Below are 9,172 nucleotides of genomic sequence, written 5' to 3' on the forward strand. Positions count from 1 at the left end.
AAAGTCTGAACTAATTAAGCAGTCAGCACAAAAAAAAATATTAGTGCTGTAAGATGCACCAGAAATCAGGGAACCAAAATGTTTAATGATTTTTTGCAGTGAAAAATACCTCCTTTTTTATGTTATGCTTGTCTCTTTTGTTTGTTTCTTCAGAACTGCCTTTTGAATTACATTTTTTGAAAAACAAAATTCAAATTACTCCAAGCAGAATTGATGCTCTATAGAGCCCAGTGCTGTCCAGGTGAACTTTCTTTTTAAAAGTCTATGAATAGAATAGCAAACAATAGGAGAGAGTGTTCTAGAGGTTTTCTTTGTGTAAAATGAATGGGTTGAGTGCAAAATAAGCATCTACACTTGAGTAACCACAGGACCTAGATTTAAACCTGATGTGATACCTTGCTGACCAAATTGAATACCCTATTGAGCAATCCAACAAGCTATTGAAAACTCTACCGGTATTCTGTAATTCGCTGTAATAGACTTAAATGTCATCAATTGTTAGAAAAAATATACATGTCATCACACTTTTTGAGATGCCAGATAAACATAAACTAAAGCATATTTTAGCATTAGAAAAATGTATTTTTTTCTGTTAAAAGTAAAATCTTGTAGGCAGATTTTGTTTTTCTTTTTTAATTTTAATGTCTACTTTATCAGAAAACTAAAATTACAAAAATATTTTAAAATTAATCGTTGGAATAAGAAAAACTATAGTATTTAGACATACAACTGAGAGAAAAGTCAGAAAAAGAGTTATTTCCCCTTTGCATAGATAAAATATATAAAAATTTGGAAATTTAGTATAAAATTAAGTGCGAAAATATCTTTAACCTACCAATAATTCTAATTACATCCATGTGATTATATTCACATAAAATAAATAAAACTATCTTGCACAATTTTTAAAGAATTCAAAGTTTTACAAAAAAGTGTGACGTCACAGAACACTGGATCTACTTTAAAAACGTGTATTTCATTGGCAAATTTAAAATTTTGTGGGTTTGACCTTTTCAGATTAATATTGGTGACCTAATCAGGTAAATAACAATTAATAGCTTTGAGTTGAAGTACCGACATTTTATGCAAAGATATAACGACTTTGTGATGTTCGCGATTTCGTCATCTTGCTAAAGGAGACCCAACGTATGGCAATATTTTCGTTCTGTCTGTCTCTATTTCAGTCTGATGTTTTTTCTTTATATGCTCAATGTCTGCAGTTTTGAGCATGTTCTAAACCTGGAATAGAAATTATTAGACTAAGTTATTTTTATAAAGTACAGTTTAATAGCATTTGCATTTTTCCTGGTATCCATCAGATTTCTGTTTGCTTTGAGTCCGTTTTCTTCTTTTAACCATTCCATGTAGTGTTGTGATATAAGTTTTAAGTGTTTCCATCACCCAAATTTGTTGAAGACACTTTCATGCCAACAAAAACATTGGTATAAAGTTTTATCAATGTTATTCCAAAATTCCATAAAATGTTGAGGGTTCCAACCACGCACAAAAAATTACAAAATGCGTTCCGTAACCATTTGTTTTCAAAGTCGGGTGCGACTCGAGCAAAGCTTAAGCTGTTTCAAAAAAGAACATTGTTTAGTATAAGATTTAGCAAGATACATGTATGATTCATATGTTTTTATTACATGCCTACAAGTCTTCAAGTGTAAAATCTCTCTATGCATAAATGTTCGCTGATTTATACATGTATTTTGCCCCCCCCCCCCCCCCCAATCGAAGAAGACAGGCCACATTGTATTGCTGCTGTCCGTCGGTCGCTCCACCAATAGTTTTTTCTTTGCAGAGGCAAATATATATATATATATATATATATATATATATATATATATATATATATATATATATATATATACACACACAATTGATTTACAACTATTTTGATTCCTGTAATTATATCTTACAGACATTTAATTGAAATATTGATTAGTTGTGAATTAATAAGCATTTATTAGTTCGTAAGTCGTACAAGTTTTTTTGTGAAACGTCCCCCATGGTTATCATAAGAATATCTAGGTCAAGTTTTATTTTGCATACAATCAATTTTTGACAGAGTTGTGCCCCTTGGACTTAGAAAAAATTCCAATTAGTTGCAGTTTCCGTTCATTCTCTAAGCAGAGGTTGCGCATATTGAAATGAAATTTGCTATACAGATTTACCAAAAGAATATCTAGGTCAAGTTCGATTTTGGATCAATTTTTGACAGAATTATGTCCCTTGAACTTAGAAAACACAACAAAACTTCTTCGCAGAGGTTGCACTTGCTGAAATGAAATTTGGCATACAGATTTTTTTATAAATATATCTAGGTCTGTTCAATTCCTTCGTAGAGGTCTTGAAAGGGGCATAAGTGTTTTACACCTCTTCTTTCACATATTTCAGTAACTGACATACCGATGGTTAAATTATAGCTGCTGTGCATGGAGGTAGACATATTAACCAAATAAAAGAAGCAAATTGAAAGGGGAGGGGGGGGGTGGGCTAGACTAATCATCAAAAATCTTGACAAGAAAAAAAACCATTATTGCCAAAATCATGAAAATCCTAATCTGTGATTGGGGGGGGGGGGGGGGGGGATACCTATGACTCCAAAATTCCAATCTTACCTGCCAAAAATTTTCCCAATTTTTCCCAAATCATGAAATTTCTAATCCGTGGGGGAGGGGGAGGGGGGGGGGGAAGGGGGCTAGTATACCTATGACTCCAGTTAAATCACTATTAATTTTTCAATCCTTTTAAGTTAAATTGTAAATTTAGGAACAATTTTGTTTCCTGCGAGAAAGTGGGGGGGGGGGGGGGGGGGGTGCCCTTCCTGATGCTATGTTCCTAATGGTTAGGCTTAACTTTGCAAAAAGGTAAGCCCCCCCCCCCCCCCCGGTTAAATTAAAATGTTTACTTGGTTATGGCAATATAAACTTTAATTACCTGCTGAGATAAACAGAGATAAATGTTATAATATGATAATATTTTAGATCAGTGCGCAAATGAACTTTTTACTAGTTACTTACTGGAGAGTGTTCGCGTACTATGACGTCATACTACCTCCCACTGAATACTTTGAATAAAAGTTTACAATCGTAAAATGTCCTGGGGGTATCTGACATTGAATTATCAGCGAATGGGTCACAGTTAACATTTACAATTATTATGATGAATATTATATATATATATATATATATATATATATATATATATATATATATATATATATATATATATATATATATATATATATATATATATAAATATATATATATATATATATATATATATATATATATATATATATATATATATATATATATATATATATATATATATATATATAGATATATATTTATGGGCTGTAGCATGTTCAGATATTTTATGTGACTTCCATGATATACTTTCAAAGCATTTGATGACTTTTGCAAGAGAGTTATATATAATATTGCAGGATTTAAAAAAATGGATTTTTAAAGATTATTAATTTTATTTTGATGCATTCAGTGGCGTAGCTACCATGTATGCTTATATGCCTGAGCATGCATATCATTTGGGGAAAAAAGGAAGAAACTCAGTAAAATATAAATAAAGAAATTTAAAAAAAAAAAGAAGAATTCATAGTTATTCCATCAACCCGTTTCCATCACCCGGTCCTGCTTTATCCGGAATCTTTGAATCGACATCCCAGCGGTCATTGACAAATTTATCAATGCTAAACAAAGACGTCTTAAGTACCAAATATAAACACGCGATGTGGTCTTACAGTACCATATTAAAGAAACAGTACACAATGCATGTACCTAATAAAGAAAAACATAGGTAATCACAGATTACAAAGCTCACCGAGACGAGACATCACCCTTATGAGACTTCACCTTATGAGACTACCTTTATCATATTAAATGAAAATCATACTTTATGATCTTGGATATTCATGGATTCTGTTTTGACACAATACCATATATCATCTGTTAAAAAATTGTATGATAATCATATGTTCATATGTTAATCAATACAATAATATAAAATTAAATATTGCATCATATCATATTTACAACATATATCATATAATTCAATAAAATACCATAATAAACAATGATGAGATATGATATTGTAATGAATGATATGACATTGTATTGGTTAAACGTTATTGTATTTGATCACATAATACAATATCATAATATATAAAACAATATAGTATTATATTACAATATCATATTACATAATACATCATAACATTGAAACATATGATATTATATTGTAAAATATAGTATGATACTGTATCATTTTTGATACATAATATGATATTGTATCATATGATACAATATAAGTTGATACAACAGTGTATCATATCAAATGATACAATATTATGTGATAAGGTAAAATATTATATAATACAATATTATATTATACATATTGTATCATATGATAAAATAATATATTTTACAATATCATACAATACAATTTCATGTGATGTGATAATATATCATATTATAAACCAATATCATATTATACAATATCATATGATACTATATTATATAATATTACAGTATTTTATTATACAATTTCATGTGATATAATTCTATATTACAGTAACTAATATCATATTATACAATATCGTATGATACAAAATTATAGAATATACAATATTGTAACATAGAATACAATTTTATATTTTGCAATATCTTATGTAATAGTATCATGTGATAAAATAATTAATTAATAATACAATATAATATTATACAATATTGAATCATAATATACAATACTATACATAACGATATAATGATACAATATTATAACATAAAATATCTAAAAAAAAATGATACAATATCATATCGTATCATATAACTTTTTATTATATTACATATGATGTTATACTGTATCATATTAAACAATATTGTTTCATACCATACAATACTATATCATAGGAATCATGTTATATCATTTATCAACAAACACATCTATCTATAGAGCAGGTTTGAGTGAGGTAGGAGATTTCTTTAGCATCCTTGATAATGGAGATCAGGATCTGCATCTGAAGCAACCTCTGCGTTTCATTTATAATATAGTTAAATCAACTATGCAAGCTATCATCTATAAAACATGTGACCTGCTCCAAAAAAACTAAACCTCATCCAGCATCCGAAACCTATGGTTCAGATTCAGCATTCAAGCCTGTCAGGTGCATCAGTATACATAAGACGCACCTCCATGCAAGTTTGGTGAAGTTCAGACCAGTAATAACTAAGATATCATCATCAGATGGCACTAGCAATTAAAACCTTAACCTGCTCCAGCATCCGCAACCTATGGCTCAGATTCAACATCCATGCCTGTCAGGTGCATCTGTATCATAAGACACACCATCCATTCAAGTTTGGTGAAGTTAGGACCTGTAATAACTAAGATATATTTTTTAGCATCCTTGATAATGGAGATCAAGCTCTGCATCTGAAGCTTCCTCTGTGATTCATTCATATTACAGTTTAATCAACTATGCAAGTTTGAAATAGTACTATTATCTATTAAACATGTGACCTGTTACAAAAAACTTAACCATGTCCAGCATCTGAAACCTATGGCTCAGACTCAGCATTCAAGACTGTTAGGTGCATCAGTATCATAAGACGCACCATCCATGGAAGTCTGGTGAAGTTAGGACAAGTAGTAACTAAGATATAATCATCAGAGGGCACCTGCAACAAAAACTTTAACCTGGTCAAACAACCTTAACCTCCTCCAGCATCTGAAATTTAGGACTCAGATTCAGCATCCAAGTCTTTCAAGTCCATAAGTAGGTCCAGATGCATCATCCATGCAAGTTTGGTGAAGATAGGACAAGTAATAGCTTAGATACAGGACCTGCAACAAAAATTTTAACCAGCTCCGGACGCCGACGCCGACACCGACGCCGACGCCGAGGGTATAGCATAAGCTCCCCCTGACTTCGTCTCGGTGAGCTAAAAATTATTTTTCATTTGAACTTAGTTTTACACATCATTTTAAATTCCCCCCATAGAATATCACAGCTTATTGCTTCATTACCATAGCTTCATTACCATAAACTAGGTAAAATAAAAGCTTTGAGTGGGTCAAAAACAAACGTTAGTGTTAAAAATCGTCAGAATCCATGAGTTTCCGGGGCCTTCGCCCCCTGGGCCCCCACCAGGCTTCGCCCTAGACCCACTGGGGGGGGGGGGCTCATGGCTCATGGCGGCTCCCACACCCCCTGCCATTTTAAGCATGCACTTCATTTCTGGTCAAGCTACGCCAATGGCATTAACTTTCTTTAGACAACTAACAGTATAACTACTTTAATATAAATGCATAATTATTTTATAATGTTATAAAGAAATTGACAGAGGTCATGACCCTAAATAATCTACTAGAGGTCAGAGTGGAAAAAACCATCCTCTCATGTTCCAACATCATTACAGCCTTGGTTAGTCAGGCACGTAGCATCGTTTTTTGAAAGTGGGGGGGGGGGGGGGGGTGGGGGGGGGAGGGGGGGGGCAGACTCATCCAAAAATTCTTGACAGGCAAAAAAAAAGGGAAAATCCTGAAGTTCATAATGCGTGGGTGGGGGTATACTTTTAACTTCAATTCAATTTTTTACATGGTCCCATAAAAGTGCGGGGGGGGGGGGGGACCAGCTTCGTGTTATTCAATTTTTTGTATGTTAATTTAAGAAAAATCTGTTGTGCCCAAAAAAGTGGGGGAGGGGGGGGCTGCCCCCCTGCCCCCCCCCCCCCCCCCCCAATGCTACGTACCTGTTAGTAAAGTTATAACAGCTAGATTGTGGAGCAAAGAATTATATGAAACAGAGATTTTCCAATGCATACCAACAGGTTTAAACCAAATGAAACCTGCAATCTACCTATCCTTTTGTATGGATCAGACTGCTGGAGAATGGCAGAGATTTAAGCAAGCATACAAAGTCTCATCTTCGAATTTTTAAGAAGGGCCCTAAGAACATTTTGGCCCCGTACCATTTTTCAGCAAGTGCCAGCACATGGCCCAGTCATCATCAGGAGATTTTGGAAGAAGGAAAACGGAAGATGGGAATTAAGGTCCAAAGTCCCGGCGGATAGTGGAAGTCACAATAACAGAAATTGGGACACACTCCAAGAGCTGGCCTTTTATAGATAGAGAGAACCTTCTTTAATGCCCTATATAAACAGTAAGTAAATAAGTGACTTATAGACAATTACACGCCAGTATTTTCAATGTGTGATTATTTTTAACAAATATTCCCCAAATTCTAGAGTTATCGAACCGTGCTGAGGAACGCACAATGTATGTCAGCGGGTTAATAATTTTGCTCTATCATATATTCCCAAGTCAAGGATTTTTGATCCGCTCCGCTTCTCACTTTTGATAGTGATTTTAAATAGCCAGACGTAATTTTTACGAAAAAAATCCTTTTTATATTGAACTAAATTTATAAGCGATATTGCGTATTACTTTTATACAGAAAGTGCGCTATACATATAATCGATAGAAATTTACAAATTATAGAAGCATTTTTATATAGTTTACTTTTCCAAACTCATTTTATTTTTTTAAAGAAACATTAATTTCATTAAAACCATAGAAATGCATAAAAGAGGTTTAAATAACTAAGAATATATGTTTAACCTTAGCTTTAGGCCTACACTGTAGAAGTGCCTTGAATCATGGAAATTTCCTCTACAACCCGTTTCCAAGTAATCTACAATGTAACTCTTTACTTGCGGGCTTCGTGCTTCCTGCATCGTATTATTTTTCTGTCGTCATCAAAAAATTATATTAATAATTTTTAAAGTAAATAAGTAATCGATGCATTTGCCAAAAGTGAGCGACTTTTTACTCTATTACACAAATGACTACTATACCTGTAAAATAGAATACGAGTCCAGTAGTTGAATGTCAGTGCTTGCTGGCGTCGATAGATGCATTTATGCAACTCCAGAACGTTTATAGGATGTGTATATTGGATAAACACTGACAGAAGTATAGGAGGTCAATATACGACATTTATACGATGCATTCTACAAAATTATTGTAGGCTAATCTGCGGACATATTAAATAACTTTTAGCCTTTATGCAGACTTTCATGCATAAAGCCCATCAAGCTAACTTTTAGAAGGTAAAAACATTAATTTATCTCGAATAAACGCGAAACTTTTGCTAATAATCACCCGACTTTCGCGATAAAACAAGACTCTCGCAAAAATAAAAAGCGTAACTTTCGCGATAAATGCCTCACTTTCGCGATATAATGCGAATATTTTGCAATATAACGCGAAATATTCGCGAATAAATACTTTTGCAAATAAATGCAAAACTTTCGCGAATAAAAAACGCGTTAATTCCGTGAATAAATGCGTTAATTTCGCGAAAGGGAGATTTTCCTTTCGAGGATTTTTGTAACCTTAGCCAAGAGGTTCGAGACTTACTGTGAATAAACAGGTTTATGACTATAGGAGTTTTTAATTTTACAACAAAAACTATATTTCATTTTCATAGATGATATCATTGATATAACATTAAACAAAGTAATGGAAAATGTCTTATTTAACATCAGGGCTCTAAACGTTCGTGTGTTTAGACTAAATTAATACAAGGAATCTTTCACTTTTAATTTTATTCAATTGATACATGTAAATTCATTCAATTGTTACAATAGATATTAAATAAATAAACACAGAGATGACGCTCAGACAATTGTCAGTAAAGATGCGTAGATAATAAATAAATCTCACGGATTTTATATGTACATCACTGCTACTTACATATCCTGTTTGCAATTTGTATTTCCGCACACATAATGCCTGTACGTATGGAACGCCAAATTAACATATATTCAAATATTTGTACCTATCTTCAAATAATTGCACCTATCTTCAATTAATTGTACCTATCTTCAAATCATTTGAAGATAGGTACAATTGAATTAAAGATAGGTACAATTATTTGAAGATAGGTACAATTGAATTGAAGATAGGTGTAAATAATTATACCTAGGTACAAATGAATTATACCTAGGTACAAATGCATTATACCTAGGTACAAATGAATTATACCTATCTTCAATTCAATTAAAGATAGGTTCAATTGAATTATACCTATCTCTAATTCATTTGAAGATAGGTAAAATTCATTTAAAGATAGGTACAATTGATTTGA

The sequence above is a fragment of the Magallana gigas genome, chromosome 2 (genome assembly GCF_963853765.1).
Source record: "Magallana gigas chromosome 2, xbMagGiga1.1, whole genome shotgun sequence".
In the NCBI taxonomy this organism is placed as follows: Eukaryota; Metazoa; Mollusca; class Bivalvia; order Ostreida; family Ostreidae; genus Magallana; species Magallana gigas.